At 36.0% G+C, this 16,995-nt stretch overlaps 1 long non-coding RNA gene across 1 annotated transcript; it reads left to right on the forward strand.

Moving 5' to 3' along the window:
• Nucleotides 1–6,412: 6,412 nt before the first annotated feature.
• LOC124457410 lies at nucleotides 6,413–12,783 on the forward strand. Its single transcript, XR_006952566.1, has 2 exons — nucleotides 6,413–8,295; nucleotides 8,520–12,783. It is a non-coding gene; the product is annotated as an uncharacterized LOC124457410 (long non-coding RNA).
• Nucleotides 12,784–16,995: the final 4,212 nt, after the last annotated feature.

The following is a 16,995-nucleotide window of genomic DNA, read 5'->3' on the forward strand; positions in this document are numbered from 1 at the left end:
ATGTAAACGTACCTAGTGATGCATATTTTTTATGAGATTGTTGATTTAGCTATTGCTTGTTTTATGATTAAAGCTAGTATTCAGGATTTTATCTCAAGTTTTGTTAGTATTTTCTCACTCCTTACATAAGATAGGACATATAATAAATGCATAGATAATTTATTGTTATATAATATACTAACATACCATTGTTTAAATGAACAGTTTGATGTATTGGTGCAACCGCAGCAGTGGAAATTTTATTTATAGGTTTTGTCATCTTCGTTGTAATTTTGATATAATCGAACTCTAGTGTGAGGAAAAGTCATTTAAGAGAGGCTTATATATGTGTGGCAAAGACCATATACAACCGACACACACCCTTTGATACTCCTCAGGGTGTGAATTAAGTGATTGCCTCTGTTTTAAGAGGCCATGCGTTTTGAGGGGCCCGCATACAGCAAAGTCATTTTTTCATTTCTATACCGCCTTATAATAGCGCCAAAGGAAGACAGAAATCCCAGCACGAAACATTACATTGTAATTATTACATTATACTTATTACGGGGAAAGGTTGAATGCTTTCGTCAGGTGTCAAGTTGATGTTTTGTTTTCAACGTGTGGTGATCAAGGGAGGCTTGAGGTTTGGTTCGGAGGGATCCCATGCAAGTTTGATGCACCGCTGGCTCTCCTGTTATGTAAACCTAAAACAACTGTCGGGGAAGGGTGGATAAAAATCCATTCTTAAACAGACATACATTTAAATGATTTAAAATTGCTTAGATTAAAATTTACTAGGAATTTTTTCGATTCCTAAAATTTTGCAAGCCTTTCTCAGGGCCTAGTTGACTTTCGAAATAAAGAAAATTCAAAATTGTTTATACTTGGCTGTTAACAAATGTTCTACTGATTGTTTAATGTGCCATTACAATAAGACATCGTATTGACATAATTCTTGAAATGAGCAAGAACAGAATAGGATTAATAGTATTTAGCTAAAATAGCAAACTTTGTAATCGAGTTTCCCTGAGGTAAAAGTTTGTCTTCATACAACGAGAATGAAATGTAAAACAGTCATTTGCATGCACCCATAATTATAACCCCATATGATAAATAATATGCACGAATTAAACTGTTTATTAGTTGATAACCATTATATGTGTCAATATGTGTGTATAGGCGTAGGAAGCGGAAGGGCTGAAGGAGTTTACTCTTGAAGAGTTTATTATTGGATTAGATTAGTGTCTTTCTGAAAGTGGTGTAAAGAAGTTACTGCTTGGCCAGATTTATGCTAAAGACTGATCATCTATCTGGACAAACTTAAGCAAGCAAAACATAGTTCGTCTTCAAGTTCGTCTGTGTGTATATACGCGCAAACTTACAGATCATCCGTCAAGATGCGTACGAATTATTTGAATAGTTTGTTTATTTAGACGAATTTGCACGGGTATTTTGACTTGACGCATCATCCTTCTGTGAATATAAATGTGGAATGAGACAAACTACGGAAAAAATAATACTTCGTAGTTCATAACTCGCTCCAAATCTTCCAAACGCAGAATTGGACTTTGTGTGGTTTATTGATAGAAAGTTCGTCTCGTGTTTATACTTACTGACATTATTTGCGACAAAATTAAACCAAATAAGATAGAAAGTATATACAATATTTATAAATTGCGACAGAAACTGCAATAAAATGTTACAAGAAATTAAGATGCGTTTTATTATGTCAATGTTTACCTAAATTTTGGGGGGGCTATAGGCCTCTCAGTTACACCACCACCCCACCACCCCACCATCCTGTTTTATACGCCTTTAGAATCATCTTGCGTTAACACAAAGCAGTTATGCATCTGCCGATTCGTTTTTGGGACAGTATGCTATTCGATTTGTATGCACAGTCGACACACAATTTTCAATTTTGCTTATAACTCTTCCGATAGAACTATTCTACATCACAGATAAACATTTCAAGCTTTTACATTCAAAGCCAGTGACAAAAGATGCCTGACTTTTAACATGTGACAACTGATAAAATTTTTAATAAGTTCCTATTTCCGTTCTTTCATAAGTTTACAGTCTCGAATTACCTATTATTTTCTTATGTAAGTTGCGGCACTTGCTTGTTGCATTAATTATAGTATGAGTTGTAATGAAATACAACTAAACAATAAAGATCACTTCTTAACTTGCTACAAGTGCTGCGTTTGTACAGAGTTATACTTGAAGACGAAAGAGGCCATCTTATCAAGTCAGCCACTTAATTCATTTTCACCCCTCCAAATTTAAATTTGTTCCTATAGGCCTATGTTTGCGTGTAAGTTTATTTTGCATTTGTGCAAATATTTAGATAGTAAAGTAATACTAATCTAAGAGTATCCTCAAGTTCTAATTATTCAGGTAAGAATTCCTGCATTTCAAAAATATTACTAATACTATTTCTATCAAAATGCGTCTCTAAGTTTTATCAATAGATTGTAACAACTATACTGTTTGGTAAATTGCCTAAAGCACTTATCAAAAGATAAGGAAAGATCATAATTTTAGATCATAATTTTCGCAGCAAAATCATTCAACTTAAATTCCTGATAAGGCTAACTTACCTGAAGGAAGTATCGTCACGTGATTCAAAATTGTTTTGTATGGAGCCAAAAACAATTTTAGAAATACAAGTGTTTTTGCTTTTGTTGTTAATTTTGTTGTGATGTTCAAAAATACATCATTCTTTCCATGCATTTTTTGGAAGTTTTTGTTGCTTCTAATTTTATATGGGGGACTGCTCTGATGTGTACCACAGGTCTTTGATGACCTGTGTATGAAACGATCCATATTAACATAGCTGGACTTTTTAATTCTTTTTTTGGTTTTGATTTCAATATCATCTTTGAATCTAAAAAAATTCAAATTCAACTTGAATCAATGTGTGTGGTGCATACCAAAATAGGTTTTTTACAAATGACTAGCTTTCATTATATTTGGAGCCTTGCAATGAATGTTATTAAAATGATTAATTGCAACCCACACCTCACATTCTACCGTGGCAACTATGCTAGCATAGTTACCTAGGTAGTTGATAAGGGGGGGATATTTCAAATTGTTATTTTCCGTGCTCTCGCCTACCGCACATTAACAGAATGAACAAGCTAATGCTGCTTTGATAGAAAAACTCTAATAAATAAAATTTTCTAATAAAGAACCTTTGAGTTTGTAATTTTTCAATTGAACAAGAAAGCAAATTTCTCTGTTTTTTAAATTTGGAAGCTTTTGAACGCAATATTGAAAAAGTCCGCAAATTTTGTTGTAACTATATAAAGTAGAGATTAATGGATAGTGCAAAGTTTCTCAGAAAAAATGTTTCTAAGTATGGCAAATAAAATTAGTTTCAAGAATGCTTAGTATCGAACCTTGGACAGGGGCGGTCCATGAGATTATGAAAAAGAGGGCCGATCTCCTTGAATTTAATTGAAAACGGAAACTATCCTGTCTTTTTTTGTTATCATTTAACTTTTTTTGGTTTTTTTTCTAGCAAAAGGGGGGGGGGGGCGCTGCCGCTTCGCCGTTTGTTTCTTGACGAATAGCCTTAAACGTAAATAAACCTTAATTTCGTATTTGCACTTACATAGCGTATACATAATAAGGACATTTGGCACGCCACAATCATACATTCGTCATTCATGCATCGCATTCTTTTTTTTTACTATGCAGTATACAACTTAAAAATTACGAAATCACTCATGATTTACTTTCATTGTTTCGGTTATGTTGTATTTTTGGATTCTTCTAACACATATGCGAAGCTTATGTGTTCGGAAGAATAAATTGCTTTGTTTGCGATATTTTCTAGCGCAAAATTCCACCTAAATAATAAGGCAACGAGCAGTAAAATGCAACGGTATTCAATAAATATTTACGTAGTACAATTTGCATCATTTGATGAATAAGTCCAGTTTTTGGCAAGTTTGCGTGAATGAACATTCATTTCGTATTTGCACTTTCGTAACGATTACATGAAAGTCGACAAATTAATAATGTCTTACATGACTTTGTCATATTGTTCTAAAGCACACCACTACTAATATCAAAATTATAAAAATCTTCCAAAGGCAAAATTGGAATTTGTTTAGTTTATTAATAGATAGTTCGTCTCGTGTTTATACTTAGACGTATAATCTGTTAGACGGATCATTCCTCCATGCAGATGATCCGTCTCTAGTATGAAAATTGACCTATACTAAAAATTAACAAAGACATGATCCTGATTTTGCAATCGTGACTTTTGCTCATTAACGATTTCCACTAAATCATTATTGGAGTTCCTACATTCTGTATTATTGGTAAATAGCAAAACAACTACATGCATCTTAGCATTTATCACAAGTTCTTGAACTTTTTATAAGAACTTTAAACTTTCCTGTTCAACCTGAGCTCTAGTTCATTCGCATCAAGGTGTATCAATTCAAAATATTGCTATTTGGTACAACGCTCGAATTACTTTTTCCAAAAAGACATCAATCACTGCAGTTCAGAATGAAAGAAAATCTTGTCTCGCACAAAGGTTAATTAGAGGGTAGCATTTTGGAGAGCGAATCCTACCATAAGTCAATGAAATGGGTGAGGCTTTAGGTGATTATCCTGACATTAATTACGACAAAATTATACCAAATAAGATAGAAAGTATATACAATATGTATAAATTGCGACAGCAACTGCAATGCCCACAAATTGTTGGTATGTTACAGTCCACAAAAGTCAGATCGATCATGTTAAGCTCTATGTTTTTTTTGTAAAAAATTATCTTGATTGCACTATACTTTGTGTTGCAGTTTTTACTCCTTTGCGCGTTAACACAAAGCAGTTATGCGTCCACCGATTCGTTATTTGAACTGTATGCCATCCAATTTGTATGCGCAGTCGACACACAATATTGTTTAGTAAATTGCCTAAACGACTTATCAAGCGCAGCAAAATCATTCAACTTAAATTCCTGATAAGGCTAAATTACCTGAAGAAAGTATCGTCACATGATCGAAAATTTGTTTGTGTGGAGCCAAAAACATTTGTAGAAATACAAGCGTTTTTGTTGATGTTGAACATTTTGATGTGATGTTTAACAAGACATCATTCTTTCCTTGTATTTTTTGGAAAGTTTTTACTGTTTATACTTTTTTATTGTGGACTGTTGTGATCTTTACCACAGGTCTTTGATGTCCTGTGTAATAAACGAGCCAATTTAAGATCGCTGGACTTTTTTTCCCGTTTTTCGTTGGGATTTTAATATCATCTTTGTTTCATTTGATACAGGAATACCCATTTAACACCATTATATTTATACCAAAGAAATAAACGTGTTTACTCGAAGGTCAAGAGTTGCACCTGCTCGAGTAAGTCGAGAGTTCTCACAAACGTCTCCGAGGTTTGCGTAAGCCAGTGCAAACACGAAAAACATCTTTCATTTTTTTTATAAAATACAATAATGCGAAACAGACAATTTTAAAACAAACGTTTTAATTTTTTCTCTTAAGAGTGTTCATGATCGATTCGCAAATTCTCTTTGACTGATTGATTGTTTTGATTGATTTGATTTGTGGAGCTCAGATCTGTTTTGAACAGGCTAATGCAAACACGGCTAGAGACCAATCGCCGCACGCGTTTTATTGTTTTTGTTTTATAAATGTGGTTATTTTATTTTATAATGAGGCTGTCGTTCATCACGAGAGAGTTATGAGAAAGTTACTTTGTAAAAGGGAACAAGTTAAAAACGTTTAAACATGCTTAGAGTTGGTTTAAATTATAAGTCAAAAAGGCAGAAGTTGTCTGAACCTTTGCAGTATACTTGGATGTTCTAGCTTCTTTTATGAGAAGAACTCTTGTAAACAAAAAGATAAAATTCGAAAGCATAAAATCCCGCTTTAGGTCCATGCTTCCCGATACCCTCTTAATCGTTGGGCACTAGCACACCGCATGTTAACGTTTTGGTAGGATATTTCGACCTCTCCACGTTATCCTATTTGGGAATACCAATATAACAAGCTTCTGCCCCGAGATCGCCTGGGATAGGCTTTGCTCGGGGTGCGCAGGGAGAAGGCGAGCGCGACCGAAGTCTGGGCCCCTAAGCCACTGCATACTTAATCGCACCAAGCTTCCACTGCCAGTTGACACCTACTATATAAAGTATTACGAAAGTTGTCGTATGATTGACATCATTACCACGCATGCTCAGAAGATTTCTTTGATAATTTGCGACTAAGTGAGCTATTTGCCATGAATTTAGTGCAAATGCACCAGTTAGTCGTTGCTATGACTATGGACAATTAGTCGAGTGGACTGTGCATGCTCGAGCGCACGCGCAGATGATTTTTCTATTAAATTGTTACTAAGCATAATATTTATTTCAAAATCTGTGCTGAAAGATACAGTTGGTCGTTACCATGCACTTGTTTTGACAAATGCATTTCAAATTCATCAACACTTTGTTACGCAACTCGTAATATCTGTGACAATGTTAGAGATGGTTATATTTTTCTCCATAACTTTGTATCTGCATATTTTGTGCAGAAGCAATGCTGTAATATTTATGACAGATATTATAACTTGTGACTGAGGTAGAACAAATATTTGATAATGAAACTTCAAACGGTGACACAAAATCAGGCATTTCATATAATGACAGTTATAAAACTGTGTTCCACAATACATTGATTATTTTCACCGAGAAAATAATCAATGTTGACGTGCTGCTTTAAACGTAGTTCGGTTGATGGGCTTTGGATTAAGTTTTCTTTGAGAGGTGGGAATGGTTGATCGAAGTCGTCTGCTCATTAATGCTTGCGCCGGAGTTACACCGTCAATAGGAGTATTACGATAATCTAACAACGCGAGATATGGATCTTCGCCGTTGGCTTTGCATTTCTTTAGAATATTCTTCATTGTTTGCACTGTCTTCTCATGTAATCCGCCAGACTGTGGATATCTCGGACTTATGGTGTTGTGACAAAAATTATAGTCTTTTGCAAAATATCTGTATTCTTCCGACGAGTATTGTGGGCCATTGTCGGACACTACAGTTTCTGGGATTCCATGACGACTGAATATGGACTTTGTCTTGTTAATAATTGTTTGTGCTTTCGTGTCTCGAAGTTCAGCCACTTCGGGATACCGGCTGTAATAATCAACAACTATTAGATGTGGTTTTCCATTCCAATCAAAAAGGTCAGAGCCAATTTTTTGCCAGGGACGACTGGGAATATCGTGTGAATTCTCGTTGATTGGCATTTGCGTAGTACTGACATGTTGAGCAGTTTGACACTAGCTCTTCTAGAATATGCTGGCCAGAATATGCTCTCTCTAGCCAGTCTCTTGGTCTTCTCAGTACCATGATGCGATTGATGCAGTTTCTGGAGTGTATCAGCTTGCAATGTTGGTGGAATCAGGATGTGTTGTGGCTCTTGTAGATAAGACCATCTTCCGTTGTCAGTTCTTCACGGTATGGATAATAAGGTTTTAACTCAGTTGGTATGAAAATCTTATGAAGTGGCCATCCGTCTTGTATCTGCTGTACCTAGAGTTGCATCGTCTTGTCTTTGCGGATTTCATCTTTGATAGCTTGAAGTTTCCGGTCTGTGACGTAAGACTTTGATGACATCAGATGGATAAATCTTTCTGACGCGATGTCTTCAAATTGTTCATGTATAATCTCGGGAGGAAATGCACGCGAGAGCGCATCAGCTATGTACATTTCGCTTCCTTTCTTTTACACCAAATTGATATCGTAGGATTTCAGCTGCATCAACATTTTCTGGAGGCGACTGGGTGCTTGAGATAGTGGTTTTCGGAATATTACTTCTAGGGGTTTATGGTCGCTTTCAATGGTTATGGTTTCACCGTAGACATATTGATGGAAGCGTTTGCAGGCAAAGACGACAGCTAGCAGCTCCTTCTCAATCTGTGCGTAACGTCGTTGTGTGTCATTCATGGCTTTTGATGCGTAGGCTACTGGACCCTGGTCTTGAATTAAAGCAGCTCCAAGGCCATTCTGTGAAGCGTCGACCTGGAGTATCACTGGTTTTGCTACATCGTAATAACGGAGAGTAATAGGATGAGTTAGTAAATGTTGTAGATCTTGAAATGCTTTCTCATGTGTTTCATGCCAGTGGAATTCAATGTTCTTCTTTATAAGCTCTCTCCGTGGAGCGGTGACGTCCGAAATATTTGGTGCAAACTTGGCGATGAAATTACCCATGCCCAACAATCGTTGGACGTCCTTCTTGTTTTCTGGTTTGAGGTAGTTCTTGATTGCTTCAACCTTACTCTCATCAGGTTTGACACCATATGCTGTTAGCGTTTCTCCAAGATATGTTATCTCGGTTTGCCGAAACTGGCACTTATCCTTGCTTAGTGTCATATTGACGTCTGCTACACGATTGAGAACACGCTCCAGATTGCGATCGTGTTCCTCCATTGTCCGTCCCCTGATTAGTATATCGTCGATATCTGTTTCGCATCCCGGTAGATGCTGAAACTTCTCGTGTACTGTTTTATAGAACACCTCTTGTGCGAACATTACTCCAAAGGGTATTACAGTAAAACGATATCGACCAAATGACGTATTAAACGTCGTCATGTAAGAGCTCTCCTCGTCAAGAGGCATTTGCCAAAATCCCGAGTTTGCATCCAGTTTGCTGAAGAATTTGGCATTGGTCAAACGGCTGGTAATCTCTTGCTGGATGGGAAGCTGGTAATGTTCTCTGAGCAAAGCTTTGTTGAGGTCACGTGGATCGATGCAAATGCGTAACTTTCCAGAGCGTTTTTCATTAACTACCATCGAGTTGACCCATGCTGTCGGCTCATTCACTTTCTTAATTATTCCTTTGGATTCCATATCTATTAGCTCGTTGTGGACACGTTCTCTCAGTGCTGAATGTGTATCCCCTTGTAATGTGTATCCATATTTTTTAGTTCTATTGTTGATGGTGTATAAACGTGAAATTTTAAGTTTGTTTCATGATGATAATATGCAACTCTGTTATCATCATTCGTTTTTGCAAGTTTTCTGCTAGTTGAGGAGCCATAGGGCGAGAAAAGCCACACCCGACATACAATGGGTGACGAAACTGTAAAAGTCCAGGTTATATTTCGAGTTGATCCAACGATTATTTCAAACGTATTTCATCACGTCATAGTTTCGTAGGAAGCAGAAGGGCTGAAGGAGCTTTACTCTTGTGGAGTTTATAATTGGATTAGATTAGTGTCTTTCTGAAAGTGGTGTAAAAAAGTTACTGCTTGGCCAGATTTATGCTAACGACTGATCTTCTATCTGGACAAACTTAAGCAAGCAAAACATAGTTCGTCTTCAAGTTCGTCTGTGTGTATATACGCGCAAACTTACAGATCATCCGTCAAGATGCTTACGAATTATTTGAGTAGTTTGTTTATTTAGACGAATTTGCACGGGTATTTCGACTTGACGCATCATCCTTCTGTGAATACAAATGTGAAACGAGGACAAACTACGGAAAAAATGATACCTCGTAGTTCATAACTCGCTCCAAAATCTTCCAAAGGCAAAATTGGAATTTGTGTAGTTTATTAATAGATAGTTCGTCTCGTGTTTATACTTAGACGTATAATCTGTTAGACGGATCATTCCTCCATGCAGATGATCCGTCTCTAGTATGAAAATTGACCTATACTAAAAATTAACAAAGACATGATCCTGATTTTGCAATCTTGACTTTTGCTCATTAACGATTTTCACTAAATCTGACATCATTGATAGTTATTCTTCAAGGCAATATCTATATCATTATTGGAGTTCCTACATTCTGTATTATTGGTAAATAGCACAACAACTACATGCATCTTAGCATTTATCACAGGTTCTTGAACTTTTTATAAGAGCTTTAAATTTTCCTGATCAACCTGAGCTCTAGTTCATTCGCATCAAGGTGTATCAATTCAAAATATTGCTATTTGGGTACAACGCTCGAATTACTTTTTCCAAAAAGACATCAATCACTGCAGTTCAGAATGAAAGAAAATCTTGTCTCGCACAAAGGATAATTAGAGGGTAGCATTTTGGAGAGCCAATCCTGCCATAAGTCAATGAAATGGGTAAGCTTCAGGTGATTATTCTGACATTAATTACGACAAAATTATACCAAATAAGATAGAAAGTATATACAATATGTATAAATTGCGACAGCAACTGCAATGCCCACAAATTGTGGGTATGTTACAGTCCACAAAAGTCAGATCGATCATGTTAAGCTCTATGTTTTTTTTGTAAAAAATTATCTTGATTGCACTATACTTTGTGTTGCAGTTTTTTCTCCTTTGCGCGTTAACGCAAAGCAGTTATGCGTCCACCGATTCGTTATTGGAACTGTATGCCATCCAATTTGTATGCGCAGTCGACACACAGTATTGTTTAGTAAATTGCCTAAAGGACTTATCAAGCGCAGCAAAATCATTCAACTTAAATTCCTGATAAGGCTAAATTACCTGAAGGAAGTATCGTCACATGATCAAAAATTGTTTTGTGTGGAGCCAAAAACATTTGTAGAAATACAAGCGTTTTTGTTGATGTTGAACATTTTGATGTGATGTTCAACAAGACATCATTCTTTCCTTGTATTTTTTGGAAAGTTTTTACTGTTTCTACTTTTTTATTGGGGACTGTTGTGATCTTTACCACAGGTCTTTGATGTCCTGTGTAATAAACGAGCCAATTTAAGATCGCTGGACAAAGAAAAAATAAGTGTTTCATCCATCGAAGTATTTCACGATTTTCAGGTGTGTTTGCGGGTAGACTATGAATCTTAATTAGCATGAATTTTTGCACTTAGCATGAATTTTTGAACCTAGCATGAATTTTTGAACTTAGCATGAATTTTTGAATTTAGCATGAGAATTTTTGAACTTAGCATGAATATATTTGAATTTAGCATGAATTTATTTGAACTTAGCATGAATATTTTCAGTTAGCATAACCCTGTTGAAAGAATGCAGGGTTAATCAGGATGAAAAATATTTTAAAATATTTCTTAACTTTTAAACAATAAACATACCAAATTGACATCGAAAATTCTTATATCAATTATTTTGAAAAACTATCACCACGCAGATTTTGTTTATTCGTGTTTTTTTTCACACAGCCCGTAACAGTAACATTACATTAGCAGTTACCAGTGAAATTAATTGGCGTTCTTGTGATTGGTTTCTTTACGCAATAAGTACTGAATTAAGTACTTTTATTTTATGCTTGTACTGTTTTTATTTTTCCATAAAGTTTTAACACACATATGATTTGGTGTATGTAAACTGTAAGAATGATTTCATAAGAAAAATACTGATTACGTTCCATTTCATATATAGCGATCTTGTACATTGTTTTATCCCTGGTTAAATGTTTTAAATTTAAATGAATGTAAAATTTTAAAGCGACTATGAGGAAAGACTTGTTAAATTGTACAAGAAATTTGCTTTAGTTAACAAAATAGTTATCGTCTTCTGTCTTCAGCACTTTCCGTCGATCCCGAACGTTTAGCTTTATCTTTAAATGCTAAAGCCTACATCAACGTGCCATTATCCATGTGAAAAAATTTCATAAATTGAAGATTCTCATAATGTTATCACATCCATACTCAAAGGAAATTGAAGAGAAGTGTTCTTGATCCTGCAAAACTAATTCTCGCTACATATCCGGCAATTTTTGTGTTGTTTTTTGATGATACTATGATAAGTAGCGTAGCTAAGTTCTGAAAAAATAATGTGACCCGATTTTGCCAAAACTTAAAAAAATAATTTGTGCATTTACTTTCGAATCTTACCCTGCTTCAATCCAGCAGGTTACCTAAGGACCGAAATACTTTTCGAACATTTGCGTTAAATTTTGTGTAATGTTATAGAAATCTCTTGTTCGAAGATCACACTGTAAGAGATCTGAAAACCATGTTGCATAATTAGTTACAGCTACTTCCACATCAATTTTAAGTTTCTTGACAGGTTTTAAAGCTCTCGTACAGTTTGGTAAAGTTGTGGATATTAAAACACAACAAAAACCATATAGGCATGTACATGTAAAATGTACGTAAATTTTGTTTAGTGTATAGTTATATTTATAGTTAACCGCAGGCCGTTACGAAGGACAGGGTGTGCGGGCGTGGGACACACTCAAGTAATATTTTCGGCTAAATAAGGCTTGTTTAAACATGTACGTAAGCGTGAAAAAAAAACTAAATCTTATTTGTGTTGAATAACCATGTGGGTGTAGTTCCTTTCAGAAGACCACGCCGTATAACCACACCCATTTTCGAAAAATTTGATTTTCAACTCTTCGACACGGCCTTTGGTTAAGTCATACTCAAGCTTTCGTATTTTATTGTTTTCATTTTGTTTTGAAATTTCATGTTTTATATAAGTAATATGTGTTTGTCTATAGTGTTGAAGATATATTCAATGTAAATGTCATCATCTCTTACTTACACTTGCATTGAAAGTTTCCAATAATAGAAAAGTGTAAATTTTCAATCTTTATTTTGTCTTAATTTTTTTGTGCAAGCGTGGATTCGATAAGCTGCGTGATTTTACACCTTTCGGCATTTGCTTTGTTGTGTACGACTTTGATAAAGTAGGTCAGGTTAATATTTTTGTCAAGTAAAGTAATCAGTTTAATGGACGGTTAACCCCTTCAAAAAATAAAAATTTTTTAGACTTTTGATACCGAAGCGAATCCACGTTTGAAGTCCAGCATTGTAACACTGTAGATAAAGTACTGTTTTCAAAAAATATATGTTAACAAAAATACATTTAATTGCTTGACTTGGATCGTGATCCAGCAATCTTTTCCTTAATATTTTGTTTTATGATGATTTTGGTCTTACACATGCAGCAACTAGTTATTGTTCGGAATTTGACATGAATTTTTTTCTGTTTTCATTGGATTACGCTCTCACACAACAATGACGAGCTACATACGATGGCCTTATTCATCTATAGAATGCATGGCACTATTTGTCACTATCACGACATACAACGATCCTTTTCATGCTATCGTATAGCACAAACAACGGCCTATATATGACTAGGCATCGACTTGATGTATTAAATCGGTGTAATAGTCCAGCTGTTAATGACAAAATTCTTCACTTTGATGATACAAGTATGAAACTTTCTCACATTCTTACTATGCCTAGTAACACATAATTTTGATATAGGGCCAGCCCATATTTTACATTTAAAACGAGTTCTGCGAATGTCGTGTTTGATGACGTCATCGGTAGTAAAAAAAGTAAAGTTCAGAGAAATCTACAATTTCCCTGTATATTCTTATACAACAGCTAAAGACGATAAAAAAACTATATTACAACTTTTGCTTTTGAGCAATACATTCTGAAATATTCTACATTAAAACAGTAATATTAAAATAATTTTAATGCCCTCATGTTATTGACAATCACCCCCACAATTACACAAACGAGTACAAACTAAATGTGCTTTGACGCATTTACAACGACTAGAACATGAACTTTCGCATCCGCAACAAATAAGTTCATAACAGGCATCTTTAACTTGAGGGAGATTTGTCCACTTTGGTAACCAAGAATTTTCAACACGGTACCAGCCCCAACCTAACGGAGTTGGTATAACCTGCTCTTTCAAGCAGCACTGCCCCCAGAAAAATCCACCTTGCAACAATGCACGCTTGGTGTGCTGAAGCAACACTTCTTAGGTTGGTGGAATGTTATCCAGTGTTCAGGACTTTTTGGCAAACAACTCTTGTCTAGCTTCATTGACATAAGAGGACCACATATCGCTCAATCACCTGCAAAACATTATATGAATCATAATAGAGACCTTATTTGATAGATAATACATGCCTTTGGCGGTTTCTGAATTACCTGCAAGGACGAACAATCAGTCCTTTATGGCAACAAATTTAGCTCTTGCAACGCTAATGTTAGCTCTGGAAATACATTCCATACATCCCATGCTGTTTTCTTTCCTCGACCTCCAAAAAAGGAAACAGTAACCTTAACCCCGTTTAAGTGTGAAACAACGGTAGAACAGATGCCTTGTCAGGTCCGATAATCGATGCAATTGTATGCGCGGGAATATAACGTGAGTGCTTTCCTGTGCCATAAAGAATCCATAATTCTTCTGCTTTGATGTTTTTCACATTGAAATGGCCAGTATCAATACGTCAGTATCATTTGTTCTTACAACAATCCTCTGGTGGCCGCAGTCACTTGCATCTAACACGTGCACCATCAATCGTGTGTCAGCCTCTTCATGATTACATGGTTCCAACATTGATACTTCGGTTCTTTTAGGGAAATAACTTTCTGCGCTAAAAAATTGTAAAGATCCATTTTGTTGGCACCTACACGCAGGAAGCCCTTCCAGTCAGTAGGGATACGTGCTGTCGATGAAACCTTGTGGCGTTGACCAAAGCCTCTCTTCTCCCGTGCGTTTCTTTCAGCGAATCCTCTTTGTATACATCCCACTCTAAATCAATTCTTTTAGCTGATTGAAATTGCTTTAACACATAAGGAATGAAAGCAAACTGAGCGTACTCTTCGAACGTTTCCCAAGTTCCAGGTGAAATCATTTGAACAACAACAGTCCGGTCTAAAATAATAACATCGGGAGTTGGTGACTGAACTTTGGTAGTCGGCTCGATACACTTTGTCAAGTCTGCTTTATTACCAGTACTTAAACTTCCTGCTTGTGAGAGAGATGGTGGCCATGGTTGGTTCTCATATTTAAAGAAATCATCGAGATCACCACTTCGATTTTGACTTGCTATATACAATCTTGAAAATAAAGCACAGTCTAGTTTCAGAGTTTGTATATTTACTTTATCTTTTTGATGAAACTCTTTTTCTTCCTGTTTTAAACGTTGGCAGATTATTTTTTTTCAACGTTTTAGTAATACTCTTGCTTCTCTCAACAAATCTTTCTTTAACAAATGCTTGATATTTTTCTTCTCCAAGGGTTACAACATTCTTCACCGTGTCAACAACGGAACTGTTCATCACGTCATTTGTGTGGATGGCAAATAGGTCCTCGCTCTCTTCTACAAAAGGATTCCCCATCGCTTGAAAATTGGAGACGACATTTGAGACATCTTTATAAAATTCTCTTTGAATGGATGGAGTTTGCTCATGGTGTAGCTGACTGTCTACATGTGTACTCATCTCGAATTCCCTAATTATTCGTGCTATTTCTGGACCTGCAATCATCCATCTCCTTAAAGCTGAAAGGTTTTCGGTTAGTCCCACAGCACCACCTTCTCCCTTTACCACTGCATTAACTTGCTCGTGAGCATGATCTAATGCTATAGCTGAAAACTGTTTCTTCGTTTTATGCACCACAAACGAGAACTGAGAGAAGTGGTTAAAGACGTCAGGGTGTTTGAATTGAAGCTCCGAAATATCACGGATATGGACAGAAAGCCATCTAGCATAATTAACATTGTCCAAAGCAAACATCCACGGGACAAGTTGCTTAATTGACCTGAAGTATAAGGAGAAATTAGCTTCCCTAAATGATCGCACTAGTTGTAAACAGAGTAATTCTAGTTCCAAAACTCTGGTCCAATACAGAAACTGAGGATGATCCTTTGACATATCTTCTTTCCAAATGTGGAATTCTTTAGCTTCCCCATTGTCAACTTTTATGAGATACTCCTTATAGGCATCTTGTTGTAGGTAGTAAAGACTGGCTGCTGTAACTTGACGTGCGCGTCTTGTTCTTGCCACACGACTGCAAGCGATGATTGACTGTACAACACCTTGGTTAGCTATACACGCGTTAGTCAAAATTTCGGTCCAGCCACTCCCATCAAGCCATTTCCCTAGAACTTTAAAAGCTGTCATCTCAATGTGTAAGCCACAAAACATTACCACAAATTTATCTTCTCCATGACTGTTTGCAAGAGTCCATTGAATTTGCTTGGCTTAAGCAAATAGGGGCTGGTCTACGGCGATAACTGGAGTTTGAGAGTAGTTGACATGACAAACAGCTTATTTAACAACATTCATTGAATGTAATATCATCGCAATGAATGAGCATTCTCCCGAAACATTGGGAGAAGTGCAATGATTGCCAGTTCGTAAGAGGTTGACGACGTTTTGACGCTTGATATGCTGCCCATGAAAAGTGTAGTCCTTACTCAGGTCTTCCTTTGAACGAGATGTCGCACATGTTCAAGCCAGTCTTCCTCCGGATCTTGCCTTTGTTGACGGTGGTAGACACAGTTTGCATAACGGTATGAAGAGGAGGGGCATAAAGTTCGCCACATGTTAGAGTCACTGGTGGGACATTACAAAATGATGGTGGAAGCTGTGAAATTTCTTTGGAACTAGAAATAGACGAATCAAATAAGTCTACTTCTCTACTCTCACCATTTTCATGAACTGTTGGATGCTGCACGAGCGAAATTGCTGTACCGTGGAAAGAGTCTTGTGCACTTGTGGAGCTGGGATTATGATCTATGTTGTCAACTGCTGCAGTTGTAAAGAAATGTGAATTAAAAAAAAAAAAAAAAATTCGGCATGTTTTTATATAATAGATACACGAGTAATTAAAAAAGTCAATATTTACTTTACACTTGATACTTTCATTTGTGAGACAGGGAGTTGAAGTTTTAGACGTTTTCGTGACTTTTATAGAATATTTCTTCTTTAATAGCAATCAACGTCTTTCGCTTTGACAAACAAACATACAGGAGCTGTCAACAGCGTAAAGATAAAACTTAGTAAAGATAAAACTTAATAATTATATCATTTTTTAAGTTGGCAAAAATAAGATCTATTTTCTGGTTTATCCTTACTTGCATGCACATCTAAGAATTAGTAAAGCATTTTTCATGATAAATTGCGTTATGTTTCAGCTTAGTCGAAAAAAAATTGGCAATACTTCTTCTTAGAAACGCCCCAATTTCAAACATTTCAACTTTTTTTTATCTTAAGTTGTGTATATGCAAGAATAGTTTTGCTAAATATCAGTTAATTC

This window comes from Xenia sp. Carnegie-2017, unplaced genomic scaffold, assembly GCF_021976095.1.
Source record: "Xenia sp. Carnegie-2017 unplaced genomic scaffold, XeniaSp_v1 HiC_scaffold_6, whole genome shotgun sequence".
NCBI lineage: Eukaryota > Metazoa > Cnidaria > Anthozoa > Malacalcyonacea > Xeniidae > Xenia > Xenia sp. Carnegie-2017.